This window comes from Pelodiscus sinensis, chromosome 4, assembly GCF_049634645.1.
Source record: "Pelodiscus sinensis isolate JC-2024 chromosome 4, ASM4963464v1, whole genome shotgun sequence".
In the NCBI taxonomy this organism is placed as follows: Eukaryota; Metazoa; Chordata; order Testudines; family Trionychidae; genus Pelodiscus; species Pelodiscus sinensis.
In genome coordinates, this window is record NC_134714.1 from 120,428,496 (window position 1) to 120,444,365 (window position 15,870).

Genomic DNA, 15,870 nt, shown 5'->3' on the forward strand with positions numbered 1-15,870 from the left:
GGTGCCCCAGAGTAGGTAAGGGGCAGATGTTATCCTGTGAACTTCTCCTGCATGGGGGCAGCAGGGGGCAAAAGCTGAGGTCTGCCCACGGCTTTTCCATCTGCTGGGGAAGGATTGGTGTAGGGATGACATAGGGAGAAAGGGGAGGGCTTGAGATGACTTAGTGTATTTGGTGGGCCTCACTCTCAGCCACCTAGAAGTTTGACCTTCATGGTTTTGACCTTCATTTTTCTTTCTTCCTTTCCGGGTGCGGGGCATGAGCCAGGTTATGCTTTTACCCCTGCTAGTCGGTAGAGACATGCCAAGGCCAAAGCTGGGCTAGCTTCCAGGCACAATGACATCTATTCTGTTTGGCCAAGCCTCGGGCTGAGTCGGGGAAAACATCGCAGCCCAGGAGCAGGGATATTATATAGACAAGCGCTTGTTATAGTTAACATAGAATGAGAAGGCAATGGAGGTTGGTCATGTGCTCTTCAGTAGTTCCTTTGTTGGCATACGTGCCTGGTGCCTGCCAGGGGAGGGAGTGCGGGGGGAGGGGAAGTCATGCAGAGAAACTGGGAGCCCCCCATTTAGCATCAAAATTTTAGCAGGGGCCTAGGAGGGCAGTGCACCTCCAGGGTGCTACCATGAGTTGTCTGTGTTTTGTTGGCATTAGCACTGGGGCAGAGGGAGATTAAGTCTTTTGTTGCTTAGCTAAGTAAATCGCAGGTGTGCATTGCCCAGACCCCTCCCAGGGGGATGTGTGCTGTTCTCTGCTGTTGGTCCCAGCCTCAGTCTGAAGCTGTAGCTGCTGTGGCTTCATCGGTTTCAAAGGCAAAGCGACAGATTTAGGTCCCTCTGTAATGCACAGAGGGTAAAATTTGGGATCTTGTTTGTGCACTGAAAATCGCCCGTCCAGTCTTTTTGTCTGCTACAGCTCAGCTAATAGGGGAATTGTTGGCGACATGGATAGAACATTATATAGTCTGGAACTCCATTAGGGGAGAACAGAAGAGACTAGGTATTAGGAATGCTAATAAGCTAAATGGAGATGTCAGGCATTTGGTATTATTATTTGGCAGTCCAGAGATTATCCTTCCCTTTTCTTTGCGTCTGTTCTTGTGAGGGAGGTGAGTCTGTTGATTTACAATCAAGAAGCAAACTTGAGGGTGAGGAAGGACTTCATGAAGGGGGATAAAGTGTCAATCCTCTGGAAGTCACAATCCCCCATTGAGGGTTGAGCACATAGGAAAAATATGGTGCGATCAGACAGAGAAGTAGCACCCAAGTGAAGCTGCAAGCCTGACATGTATAGCATAATGCACTTGACAGTTTATTCAACAAAGGAACTGAATCCCATTCTTGCTGGGTTTTTTTTTTTTTTTTTGGCCACTGATTTCAAAGGGAGCAATTTCTGGGAAGCCCACAAAGATACAGGAACAATTGCTGAGAGCCCTTAAACTCTAAACCCTGTTTCTGATCAAAGCCACTTTAAGGGTACGTCTAGACTACCGCGTTTTGTCGACGGAAGTTTTGTCGACAGATACTGTCGACAAAACTTCTGTCGACAAAGAGCATCCAGACACATTGAGTTCTGTCGACAAAGCAAGCTGCTTTGTCGACAGAACTCCGTAGTCTGGACGCAATGTTACAGGCAATAACACCTTCTGTCGACAGAGTTCTGTCGACAGAAGGTGTTATGCCTCGTAAAATGAGGTATACCAGCGTCGACAAAACTGCTTAGTTCTGTCGACGTTATGTCGACAGAACTCAGCGGTAGTGTAGACGCTGGTTTAGTTTTGTCGACAAAAGTCCACTTTTGTCGACAAAACTAGGTAGTCTAGACACACCCCAAGACAGGGGAGGGATGTGCCAGCACCCCCACTTCCGGCACCTACAGACGCTCACCACCTTGGCTGCTTCACCAGAGACCTCCCACAGCTAGCAAAAGGAGTGCTTACAGCAGACGCTAGAGCAAGGGTGTGAAAGATACTTTTCACTGGCCAGATCCAGCCCACCAAGCCACCAGACCTGGCCCATGGACACCCCTGCTGGGACTCTCAGGCATGCAGCTGCTGCTGTTTTAAACCCCCGACTGCTCTGTCTGTCTCTGCTCTAAATGGAGGGGGAGGCTTTGTATGATCTCCTGCCCCCCAGCCCAATCCTCAGCTCCTATTGGATGGTTGTTTCTGGAACCAGCTGGCCAATAGGAACTGACCTCAGCCAATCTCTCAGCTCCCATTGGCAGGAAACAACCAACCAATAGGAATTGAGAGATTGGTCTGGGGAATGGGGGCAAACCTCTTTCTCCCCCCCCCCCACCTCTGAGCTAAGAACCACATGGTGGGAGCAGCCTGCAGTTTTAAGTGGTCTGGGGTTGCAGGAGGCAGGGAGCCCAGCCTGCCTTGGGGTGCTGTAGGGCTGCTGGCCGGGAGATGCTTAGTAAGCACCTCCCAGCCAAAGCCTGCCTCTGGCACCCCAGCCCCTCCTGCACCCCAACTTCCTCCCCCAGATCACTATCCAAACCCTCTGCAGTCCCCCAGCCCCAAGTCCCAACTCCCTCCCAGACCCTGTACCCCCTTCTACACCCCTCCCCTAGGCCAGATTCTCTCCTGCACCCATGCTCACTCTGACACTACACCCCAATCTCCTGGCCCAGGTCACAACCCCCTCCTTCACCCAAACTGCCTCTCAGACCTCACGCCATGTCCTGCATCCCATGCGCCCTTCTGCACCCAACCTCCATCCTAGAATGTGCACCTCCTCCACAGAAAAATGTGGCCCTTGACCACTTTCCAAAATCTTGGAGTGGCCCCTCCACCAAAAATTATTGCCCACCCCTGAGCAAGAGAGACAGATACAGTAGCAGGGAGCTGTCACCTAGTCAAATGCTCTATGAACCAAATGCTGAGGGTAATGCACACTGACCCTGTTCAGTAGGTTAATTGCACTTCAAACCCATTGTGCTGAAAGTCTCCAGAGAGTGCTCCCTTCAGGCTTGTGTACTGTATGAGAGCATGGTTCTTCCTTTCTGAAACTGAGACCAGAGAGTAGGTAACAAACACTGGTGAGCAGAGGTGGGCATTGCCAGAGACTCGGAGGCCCTGGGTTTCCATCCTGAGCAAGCAGCTCTTGAGGAAAGCAATGAGTGGAGTCAGAGGCAACATGGCCTAGGTTAAAATCAGGAAGAGGGGATTGTAGACTATCAAGGAGGCTTTGCAATGGACATTGATCTATTAAGTCAAGATTGAAAGAACATAAGTGGCCAACAGCAAAGGAAACCTATTGAGGTGACTCAAATGTGCTTTAAGATATTGGTGGCTTCTCCATCCTCCTCTGAAGGGAGCAGGTAAATAAATGGAGATCCATGAGAGTGAAGCCTCCAGGATAAGATGGTAACAACAAAGGTTCCATCTCTGCCTTGACAACGCAGATCTGCATAGCAGTTTTCATTTCAGTCAGAGTGTAAACTGGTAAAATTTCCTTCCCCATACTGCCAAGTAGCAGGGGGAGGGCGGTTGCCTGGACACCAGTCGCTCTGTTTAAGGGATGCACTGTGTGTCTCTATATAATATGCCACCTTTCTGGGGTTGATAGCTATGTAGTTAACATTCTTGGTCATGCACCTTTGTCTACCTCATTTGCACTCTTCCCCCTAAGCCTTCTCCTCTGGGACTATTTTCAACATTCCTGCACCACCTAAGACAGCCACCATTTTAAAACAAATCAACCTGGGCACATGTTTCCTCCTTTCCTCCGAATTCTCAAAATATCAGTGACTCAAGGCCCAGGATGAGCAATATCTGCCCCTGAAGTTCTAGAAACCACAGATTTATTCTACAAGAAAAGTAGTTTCAGCTTTCCAAGAGGAGATTAAGACATTGATTCTATTTGTAGGAGGCCCCAGGATATTAGATTTTAAAGTGATGACATTTTTAAGCATAGATAACCTATGAGGGATTTTAACATTCCCATTGCATACATGACTACCCAATATGTATGGCAACAGCGAATTGGTTCCCTTCTGCAGAATTTGGTAGGTACTTAAGGATTCTACAGAGTGAATGGGTCTATAGAAATCCAAAATATTGGTTGGTTGAGGTTTTGTTATGGTCTTTTTTCCCATATTCTTAGGAAGGAAAGTAAGTCGAGCTGAGGTTGCTTTTTGGCATAATTAGCCACATGGCAAATATACATTCTATGTCCTTGGGAGACCTGGAGGATCATTTACTGCTGATACAATAGGAAATAGCCAGCTTATGTTTCCTGTTCTAGTCTCCCAATTGGCAGAGTATTAAAAAGAATGAAACCCTGAGTCTTCTCCTCCAATTAGTAAAGCTAAGCTAAGAGCTTCTTCATTGCTTCTTAACACAAGGTTACAGCTAGATCATGGAGGTGGAATCTGGTTTTTCTATACACAAAGAGCACCCAAATCTGTCAGTCAGAAGGCACAATATTTGAGAATTTAAAAATCCCACAAAAACAAAGTAAAATCTCCATAAGAGCACAATGTGTGTCCCTCTTCTATATAAACTGTAGCCATTCTGAACACAAAATGGCTGCGCTCTCAATCCATAGAGAGAGTGCTTGAAAATGTAAAGCTGCAGTATGCATGAGGATATAAGAACAGCCAAACTGGATCAAACAATGGTCCATGTAGCCCAGTTTTCTTCCCTCTGATAGCAGCCAATGCCAGATGCTTCAAAGGGATAAACAAAACAGGGCAATTATCAAGTCATTCAGCCCCCGTTATCCGATCCCAGCATCTGGCAAGCAGAGGTTTAGGGACACCCAGCACATGGGGTTGCATCCCTGAGTACTACTAATAGCCATTGGTGGACCTAGCCTCCAGGCACATATCTAATTTTTTTTATGAACCCATTTATACTGTTGGTCTTTGCAATATGCATTGACAGGAAGTTCTACAAGTTGACTGTGTGTTGTGTGAAGTAGTACTTACTTTTGTTTATTTTAAACCTGATGCCTATTAATTACCTTGAGTGACCTCTGGTTCTGACTTTGTGAATGGGCAAATAACACTTCCCTGTTCATTTTCTCCACATTGTTCATGATTTTATAGACTATCATATCCTGCTGGCAGCAGGGTCGATTTGCAGCCATGGCACCTCAGGCTGGTCACTCTGGGAATTAGCTCTGTTCCTCAGCAGGGCGCCCTCTTCTGGTCTGTATTTCACTCATTATGGTTCTCCCCTCTGCTGTCTCCACCCTTCACTCCCTGGACTGTGGCGCCCTTTTCAGGACGCTGCCCTCCAGCAATGCCTACTCCTTCATTCTCCCCCCTTCCAGGGCAGTCTCGGCAGTCCTCAGTCCTGGCACTGATGCTTGAGTGGCCAATTGCAGCCCCAAGCTCTAGTCCCTGCCTCAGGGGCAAGCCATGGTCTGTATAGGCCAAGCTCTGTGTGGCAAAGTGCGACACGAAAGAAAAAGGGAGGTGAGGATCCAGGCCTGCCTATGACCCAAGGACCCTATAGCAGCAGCCCTGACCCACCCTCCTTCACTCCTTTAACTGCCCTTAATATTCCTTGTGACCCTTGTATCTTCTTGGCCCTTGTATCAAGATTGCAGTCTGGCAGGTGTCAGGCTGGAGGAGTCTCCCTCCCTCTCTCTCTCCCCTTGAGCCTGCCCAGCACTGCTCCGCCCAAGGTGCATCTCCCTTGCAACCAGTCTTTCCCCATTGCTGGTCAGGACCCACTTTCCCTCTGTTCTACTGAGCAGCTCCTTATACCAGGGCTGTCCCAGCAAGCAGCCCTTAGACTGGCTCCCTGTGAGCCTCTCTCTGATTGAAAGGAGTTTGTTCAGGCTCCCTCTGGCTTGTCTGTAACCTTCTCCCTGCTGGAGTGGGCTAGAGCACTATACCCCTTTAGCCATTACTTTTCCAAGCTTAACAGTCCCAGTCTTTTTAAGCTCTCCTCCTACAGAAGCTGTTCAGAACCTTAATTCTTCTGTTTCCCTTCTTGGCCCATTTTCTAATTCCAATCTATTTTCTTTTTTTGGAGGTGGCTAGGGTTGCCAGATGGTTTCAACAGAAATACCGGACACACTTGACATTACATCACAATCTACATACCATCTTATTTAGAAAATACCAAGCATTTATATTTTCTCGTTTATATTTTCTCAATTTGTTTCCCAAACAGAGAGATGAAATACTGGACTGTCCGGTTCAAAACTAGACACCTGGCAACCCTAGAGGTGGCTTGACCGGAGCTGCATGCAGCGTGCAAGGTGTGGGAGTACTATGGCTTTATATGGTGGCATTATGATATTTATGGTGTTATGCCCTATCCCTCTCCCCACATTCTGTTTGCTTTTTTGGCTGCTGTTGTGCATTGAGCAGATGTTGTCAGAGACCTGTCTGCCGTTGCAACGTACAGCACATATCTGTGATGAGAGCTTGTATCTGTGAATGCCGCCCTAGGCAGCCCCTCCTATAAAATGTCCCCTACTTACAAGCTGGATGTGAACCAATGACGGTGCTCATTGCACCAATGCTGCTAATGATCTTAGGTCTGCTCTCAATGGGCCTGCATTATGAAGTGGGTGGAAATGCATTTTGAAAATGCTGCATCACCAGAGCTGGGAGTGCTGACCTGACAGACTCCAAGCGGCAGGAGTCTCCATAGACTTTCAATGAATTGAAATTGAGTTGCTCAGAGATAACAAGCTAGTTGCCACTCCATGGAGGTGGTGTAAGCTACTCCTTGTGTCAAGTGGGAAAAAACCCCTAAAAATGGCTTTATGTAGCTGCCCAAGCCCTCTCGCTTGCCATGTATGGAAACCAGCCTGATGCGAGGGCAGGGCTGTTATTAAACATTCTCAGGGCATCAACCCAGGGTATGAAGGCATTGGTCACTCCCTGAGGGTACATCTAGACTACAAGCCTCTTTTGAAAGATTGTCTAGACAGCCACAAGAGTTTTGAAAAAGCAAGCTGCTTTTTTGAAAGAGAGCACCCAGGCAATCTGCAAAAGTGACAAGGAGTACTGTGGCACCTTACAGACTAACAGATTTCTTGGAGCATAAGCTTTCGTGGGCAAAGACCCACATCATGACGTGCATCTGACGAAGTGGGTCTTTGCCCACGAAAGCTTATGCTCCAAGAAATCTGTTAGTCTGTAAGGTGCGACAGTACTCCTCATCACTTTTGCAGATTCAGACTAACATGGCTAGCCCTCTGATACCAGGCAATCTGGACACTCTCTTTTGGAAAAGCTCTGTTTGCATTCAAGGATGCCTTTTTTCAAAAGAGCTCTTTCGAAAAAAGGCGTTCTTCCTGGTAAAAGTGGCTTACCAATTTTGAAAAAACTGCCGTGTTCTTTCTATTTAATTTTGAAAGAATGTGATGGCAGTCTAGATGCAGGTGAAGTTTTTTCGAAAAAAAGGCCACTTTTTTTGGAAAAACTCTGTCTAGATACACCCTGAGAGAGAGGGAATAAGAGGCATGGAAAGGCCTGGGCAGGAAGCCATCCTAGGAATTACTAAGCTCTGGCAGGAAGTGCACATGCTCATTATCTCATGGTTAACAACACAGGGCATCTCAGGAAGGAAGGAGGTAATTTTGAACCCAATGTGTCTACTGTACTTTGAGCAGGGTAGGAACTCTGCCTCCTCCCAAGTAGCAGGGATTATTAATTGGAACAATTAAGGAAACTAGGTTTGCCCAGTCGGAACACTTCTAGAATGACTAAGCAACTTTGCTTTCTTGTTGATGGAGATGTTGCATTGGAAGGACTTGGTTGTCCAACAGTCAAGTGTAAAAACTGCTGGGGTGGGTTGTTCCTGGGGCTTGAGGGGAGGATGTCCAGGACCAAAAGCATAAACCACTCTGGCTTGAGTATATAGGACACACTCCCCTGACTGATAACTACAGTAACTGCTGAGGGCCAGCCACTTCCTGGAAACCTATGCGGAGATGCTGGGATTGCATGGGGGAGAAATATACAGCAGATAAAGTCTCTCTTGTCATTTGAGAGTCTGGAGTCAGTGTCCCAGTGCAGCAGTGATAGTGCAACAGAGACATGGAGGTTTCTCTGGTGACTTTCTCTCTTTGGCTACGATACAAAACAGCTGTCACTTATTAAAGCAATTGCTAACATCTGATGCTCAGCATGGCAGGACTGAAAGAACTTGCTTGAGATGTTAAGGACGGGTGTGTATGGCAAGTGACAGATTGGCAAAGGGCTCCTATCTAGATAGCTGGCAGATACGCAGATGACAGTGTGTGCAGGAGGGACATGCTGCTGAGGCCTTAAGAAGAGAGCAGTGAACAGAGAGGTCTGACGTCTGTTGCATTTCACGTCATTACTTTTACTGTTCAAAGCACAGGAGGGCATTAAAAATAGATGAGGATTTTAGCAATCTCATTTTGGGAAGATGGGCCTTTTGCTGGGACCTTAAAAGCCTGGATCTTTGAGTGAAGTGTTTTATTGTATTTACGATAACTCCTCATTACCACGCAAACAGCTTAATCCTTAGAAATACCCTTGTGAGACAGGTAAAGGTTAGTATCTTCGATTCAAAGCACTCTCTATAGCCCCCATCCCTGCAGGATCTGAGCACCTGTCAATCATCAGTGCATTTATCCTCACAACAGCCCTGGGAGGTAGGGAAGTGCCCAATCCCCTTTTGCAAATGGGGACCTGAACCACAGAGCGACTAAGTGTCTTCCCCACAGTCACATAGTAAGTCTGACACAGCAGGAAGCTGAACCCAGGTTTCTCCAGTTGCAAGCTAGGATCCAAATCATTGGACCATTCTTCCTCCCTGAGGCCTGGAGATTTTAAGTGACTTTCCCAAGGCCACGAAGGACGTCCCTGCTAGAATCAATTTGACCCTGGAGACCTGTCCACTGCTCAGGCCTCTCAGCCATTACCTATGGGCTTAGACGGGGGGCAAATACTTGCTCATGAGCTAGATCTAGTTCCCCAGGGTCAGTTTCCGATGGGCTTTTGCCACTATAGTTACCTGTGCCTCTGCAGGTACGGGCGATCACAGCTCCTGTTGGCTGAGGATTTCTGTTCTATTGCCCACCTCTGGGCTAAGATAAGAACAAGGACCCAAACAACCCGCATTGAGGCCAATGACAAATTTTGCATTGACTTCAATGGGAGCAGAGTTAGGCTCAGACAACCCCTGACATTGCCACAATGTCTAGCAGAGGTGACTTGCAGCGTGGTGTGAACTGTGGCTTTCTGGATCTGGTAGGAACGCGCGCATCTATGCAGCTGGTCACTAATCCCCACAACCAAGGCTAATCCCCAGTGCAAACAGTCTTGGAGATGAATCGCAATTCAGGCATGGCTGAGGTGCTATTTCTGTAAGCAGAGCAAAGGTCTATTTGTGTTACATGGTGGGGTATAAGGCCTTCTCTTTTTCCACTGAGCTCAGCTTCTGGACAAATCAGTTACTTTCTGTTCATTTCTCCCCAAAGCAACAGGCTCCATCTCTCCCCCTGCACTGTGTAACTGATGTTTGCGTGGCCTTGAGGAACAGGAGAGGCATCTTACGGTGCTAAGAGCCACTTCAAGGATGCTGAGGGAGGGAACGTGTGCAGAACACTTGGCATCTAAACATGGGCTCGGGGGGATCACAGTCTTCTCCCCAAAACCCTAAGAGATGCAAGATGAAGACACGAGGGGAGACAATGAAACAGCATGGACTGAAATGGCAGCAGGATGCAGATGAAACAAAGCCTGGGGTTATCTTTGCATCAAACACCACCTTACCCAGCTATCCCAGGGCCCACATAGGAGCAGGACTGAAGGCATGTTTCTGGGCCCAGGGCAGCACTTCAAAGAACTCATCATCTCAAGCATAGATAGCACTGTCTGGCAAGGAACCTGCCTCCGTGAGGATGCGCCCTCAGATTGCTGACAATCAATAGAGCCTCACCGGTTGCCTAGTCATCTCGTTGCTTCTGCACACCCAGTGAGCTGGGCCTGCAAAAAACGTCCTTTCTCCTCAGCAGCTCATAGTCTAAGGTGATCAGTAAGATCAATGATAAGGAAATGCTAGGCACCTGTAGCACACAGAATGGTTTTACGAATGTGGATACGCAGCATTAACCCCACTTTGCAGCCAGGAAAACTGAGGTACAAAGTGACTTACCAAAGTCACACCGTGAATTCATGGCAGGGCTGGGATTAGAACCCAGGTGTTCTGACTTCTGCCCTACCTACTTGAGCCCTAGTGACATGAGAGCAAAGGAGGGAAAGAATGCTATCGCAAGGTGAAGGAAAAAGGAGGCAGGTTCTTGGAAGAAAATATGCTGACTCGTGACATGATCAATATGTCTTCTCACAGTAGGTCCCAGAGTTAATATATAGTGATAAAAAAGCTGATATTTATAGCAATGCTGGTGCTTCCTGGAGCTATTTGATGCAGCCTTGTGTAACCAAACCTCTAGTTCCTGACGAGTAAAACGTGGCGCTACCATGAGCATGTTGGCTGGGAGTTCCATTTGCTGGGTTCACATCTCCAAGTTTTGTGATGAGCTTCAGTTTTGATGAAACTGTAAAATCTCAAAACAAAACTTGGTGGGTGGAAGGGTTGAGCGCGGTTTCTCAGCAGTCTCGTGCACTTGCCAGGCTCATGTGATTTCCCTTTGAAATCATAACTCTGACCTAGGTGAGTTTGAAATTTGACTGGGTTTGCCTGAAAGGTCAGCGACCCTCCGTCTCTTTCAGACAACTTGAGCTTAGTCTCCTATTTGCTAGAAAACTAAACCCAGGTAGCTTTAGATTCTGTCGCTAACATGTTGCTCAGCTTTACTTGCAACTCTCACATGGGAAAATGAAATGGCATTTCAAGAGGTTACGTGATTTGCCAAGAGCTGCACGGGAAGCCAGCGAAAAGCATAGACCCATTCTCTAACAACTAGACCAGCAATGGGCAACCTAAGATAGTCAGTGGCCCTCCTTCATCTCAATGGGCTGCAGGATTGTTGTAACCAAGATGATCTCCAGGGACAGGGAAGATTTGCTAAATGCGCATGTGTACCTAGAATTCGTGGGGTATGCCTATTGAACCATAGCAGCACTTTGATTGGATGCAGAGGGAGCACATGGCTCTGATTGGATGCAGAGGGAGCACATGGCTCTCACAGTCAATGTTGTATGCAATCAGCATGCACCTTACTTCATGTCTCCTGGGCCACACATAGAACCCCAATGGGCCACATACAGCCTGTGGGCCTCAGGTTGCCCTCCACTGACTTAGACCATACTTTACTTTTAGCTCATGAGCAACCTGTTTTTCCTTGCGAAGCTAGCCCGATGTTCACAGGAAGTTGTTCACTTAAGGGTGCTTTTTCGAAGGGGATGAGTCCCAACTCCCCTTCTCTATCTACTGTATACTTGCACCTTAAATTCCTTGGCTTGCACCTACAAAGTGGCGCAAGTACTTGGTTTTGGGGGTGCCGTTGTTTGCATATGCAAAGGTGTGTACTCAGCATGGAAACAGCCTGTTTGAAAATGTGGCCTTTGGTGTCTTAAAGTTGGCTCTGATTAAAGGATGGCATAGACTCCACAACTGTTTTTCAAAGCCACGTATGGGGATTTGGGAAGCTATCAAAATTAATTGACATTGCGTATCCATATTCCCTAGGCAAGTGAAAAATCTCAGCCTACGTTGGTAGAAGAATGAAGCAAGTAGCGATGGCTAACTTGCTTCGAGCTCTACATTTTGGTAACAAAACAATTTGTGAGGGAGTGTTCCAAGTAGACAGGACATAGCATAAGCCATGGAAATAAATGGCCTAATACTGCTTAGTGCTCTCAATTTTCATTGTCTTCAAACAACGGGAAATAAGCAATAGGAGTCGACGATGCTCATAACTTCCATGGAGACCCTCAGGGTTAGTGCCATAGTATTTATGTAACAACCTATTTTCCTGAGAGATTGCCTCCTTCCCTGAGCCATGCTGCCACATGCTGGAGTCCCATTGGCATAAAAGAGAAGGGGCTGCTGGCTGGGTGTTCTCTACGGGGAACTGTAATTTGTTCCACCCCCTTTCCCTAAACAAGCCAAACCCAATGATTATTAGGACTTGCTGTCCATCCCAGGCATTTGGAAACAGGCTATAAGGGCAACAAACAGTCAGAGAAGAAAGGCCACTGGATGTGATTCACGCTGAATGGCATTGTTGTATTTCTGATCTGGTTCATGGTTACTCTGGGGTATTTCTGTGTGATATTGAGGGTACCTGCAGTTGACTTTTCTAGAATGTGTCTACATCCAGATAAATCATTGCATAGCTCAGACTCATGCCAAGTTAACAGAGAGCAACTCATTTGGGGAAAGCATCTTGGTGTGAGCAATCTTGGTGAAGTTCTGAGGAGTGGTTCTGTGTCCCAGCATCTTAGGGATACACCTGAGGAGAGGTGATCCTTACTCAGAAGTTGTGCCTAATGGCACAAGATGGCTCATTATAGCATTAATAGCAAAAGAATATCAAACATTTACACAGCACCCTTCATCCCAAACTATGCTCCTGATCTTGCAATGTGTAGTCCAGGGAGACAACAGTCGCACTCACACATGGTGCAATAGGGGAGCAAGGCCTTGGAATGTACAGCTAACAGGGCACTGCATAGTGTTGGAAGAAAGGGTATTTTGGTGCCACTTAAAGGCCTATTTTCAAAGCTTAAATGGTGCATCCGTCTCTGCCCAGGGCTGAATTTTACTTTTAGGGCTCAGACTTCCTACTTCAGATCTTCTTTAGCTAATGGTGAAGGCGCTGGCTGTAGAAAGTGCACCATAGGTTTTAAATATTGGGGTTTCCTGGAACAGTAGGTTCAGATCTCAGCAGCACTGAGCCAGCATTTCATTCGTCCATGGTAGATAACTTGAGTTCCAGGCATCTTAATATATGGGGGGAGAGATTGTAGGGCTATATCTGCAAAACTGAAGACCTTCCTACGTTGCATAGAGACTGATGAGCCTACGAGACATTCTCTCAAGAGTAGGGGTTTGCCCTGCAGTGCTTAGCACAAATCCCCACCTTCTTTCCAGTGCTATGCAGCACACTGTGCATTGGTTGGCTGCTGTTTCAGAGGTGCTGTCTGTACCCAGGACCTGAATCTGGATTGTGCAGGCAAATTTTTGTACCCAGATGTCACATAATGCAGAGTCAGGTGATGCAGCTGATCCACTCTTTAGGAGAAAGGTTCTTGTTTAATTATTAATGATAGTGAGCTAGACTGTGCCATTTGGAGCAGCCCTGAGCAACAGTCGCAGCACCCCAGGAATAGCCATGAGGTATTGTGACTCAGAGACCTCCTTCTAGGGTATAATTCCTCTCCAGCTCCCTCCCTCAGGGGTCATGAGTTATTGCTGGTCTATACAGACAGGAAATTACCACGTCCCTCCGGTAGTGACTCAGCTACTCTGGCCAGTGGAGTAGGGGTTCACCAAGACACCACTCATTCCTTGCCCACTTGCTCCAAGGAAGGAGGAAAAGGTTTAGTAGCCTCTTGACTCCATGTCCCTGAACCTGAGATCTGGGAAGCCCAAGTCAGGAGGTAAGCAGCTGGGGGCTCTTACTCCCTTGTGCTGGTGCATAATCTGAGTTAGCCTCTATCTGAGGATGATTATTAATGATTCCATTATATTATTAACACCAGCCCACTGGGATGGCCAGCTTCTCCCATGCTAATGTGAAAATTGTAGTCTATGCTAAAATGGAAGTTAGGGCTCTATGGAATTGAGATGTGTTGAAAATTGTAGGCAATCATTTTGAATTTCAGCTTTCCCTGTCCTACTTGCAGACAGAGGCCTCTGTAGGGAAGCACGTGATCTGGGCCTAGCCAGCAGCCTTCTTTGTCTCTCTATTTTAAGAGTTCTTGCCTGTTTTTCTGAATTCTAAGGCCTGGTCTGCACTGAATTATATCATCCTATCTATGCCTCTCAGAGGCCGTGAAAAATTTATGCCCTGAGAACTGTTAGAATGACCTAACCATGGAGAAGGCATAACTGTGTTGATGGAAGGATTCTTCCATTGACCTAGCTACAGCCTCTCAGAGGCTTGGTCTTCACTGAGAGATTTTTTGGCAGAAAATATGCTAATGAGGGACTCATTAGCATGAATTGCAATCTCATTAGCATATTTTCTGCCATTTCTTTTTGCATAAGGGGTTTTTGCACAAAAGGAAGCAGTGTAGACAGAGGCTTCTTCTTCACTGCAAGTTTTTTCAGCAGAAAAAATGCTAACGAGATCACGACTCATACTAATGAGTCCCTCATTAGCATATTTTCTGCCAAAAAAACTCAGTGAAGATGAAGCCAGAGAGGTGGATTAACTCTGTGGATAGAAAACTCCCTTTCAGGAAGGCAGGGAAGATCTGCACAGCAGTTACTGCAGGTGTTGTGTAGGGAGGATCTACACAACGGTGCTGCAGCCATGCCTCTGTAGCACCTGTTGTTTAGACACAATCTAAGAAATATAACAGCGTTATGTTGTGACCATCCAGCCAGCGTAGATTATGTTTATCTAATTTCTCTGTCTGTATGCTGTGACTACAGCAAGAATAGAAACAAAATCCAAGCATTTCGCAATATACAAGCTGTGGTCCTTTTACACAGCCCCCTCAGCCCATTGGAATGGAGATCCCCAGCCAAGCCTGAGCATGTTACATATTGCTGTGTCTGCTCTGCAATTACATCTGCCTTTATTTCTAGTCTAAAAATCAGCACAGAGAGCATAATAAGGCTTGGGGGTGGAAGGGAGAGAATATGCCTTTTATAATTCTGGCACATATTACAGTAAAGCTAAGAATGACTCATCCATTCTGATTGGTGCAGGATGGACGCATCTTTTTGTCTGCGCAGGCAGGAATAGATTTAGATTCTACTCCTCTGTGGGCTCAGGTATAAATCTGTGAGCAGTTGGGGTGCCGGGAAAGAGTTGTTTCCTTATATGGGCCCTGTTGTGTCGGCTGTTACCTCAGCAGCACTGCATGGCTCTTACTGTACTGACCTTGAAGAAGCTGCAGCATCAAGATGCTGAAGACTTTCCAGAGAGGCAGAAATTTGGAAGGGATTTCTTTTTTCTTTGTCATCAGGGTGATTAGCTCATTTCCCTCATTACAGATACTTTTCCCAAAGAAAGAAGCTGGGAAGCTTCCCAGCCCCCTTGAACAGCACCGGTTGTTAAACAAAGAAGTATTAAAAAGAAACCCCCTATGCCTTGTGCAGCCTGTTCTCAAGCCCAGTCAGCTGTGTAGGAGGCAGAGAAAGAGCTGGAAGGAGGAGGGATGGGCAAAGAAGCAGAGAAAGAAAGAAATGGATATAATAAGGGATAAAGAGAAAAGAGGCTAGTGAAAGAACAGGTGGTTAGAGAGCTAGGAGACAGAAAGAAGAAAGCCAATAGCAGCTTAAGAGATAGAGGCTTTGAGCTTTTCTGTCTTAGGTACTTGCTTCAATTTAAGCCCATTGATTTCACCTGGCCAGCACAGGTGCTTAAAGTGAAGCAGGTGCTGAAGTGTTTTGCTGGAGCGGGAACAAAAGAGGAGGTGAGAGAGAGAGAGAGAGAGCTAGTTGGAAGGATTCAGAGAGGGGTTAAACCAGCTCAAATGGATGGCAAAGAGCCTGCTACCCAGAAGGCTGGACAGCATTAAAAAAGGGGCTGTTCAATTCTTTGTTTGTGAGAGAGAAGCACGGCTCTCCAGCACCATTGAGGGTTGGTATTTCGGGCCTGGAGACAGAAGGGCATCTCAGAAGCCTGAAAGTGGATAGATAATGGACTCCTACAAATTACCCTGTCAGCTCTGCTCAGACATCACCTAGGGTGCCTGCCCTCTTGAGGGATAAAGGGCCTGTCAATCTTCTGGTTTCTCCGCTCAGCCAGCTGAGCCCAAGGTCTGAAATGACACAG

The 15,870-nt window shown here is 46.9% G+C and overlaps 1 protein-coding gene across 2 annotated transcripts in view; it reads left to right on the top strand.

The window, feature by feature from the left end:
* The window catches only part of CEND1 (cell cycle exit and neuronal differentiation 1), a 38,277-nt gene that overhangs the window by 2,123 nt on the left and 20,284 nt on the right, over positions 1 to 15,870 (top strand). Inside the window, exon 1 of one of the 2 annotated variants that reach the window (XM_075928241.1) lies at positions 6,136 to 6,225. The exons of the other annotated variant lie outside the window; for it this stretch is intronic. The gene's annotated coding sequence lies outside the window, so the exon portion shown is untranslated. Of the gene's footprint in view, positions 1 to 6,135; positions 6,226 to 15,870 lie in introns of those variants that run through there. 2 annotated transcript variants of the gene reach the window in all.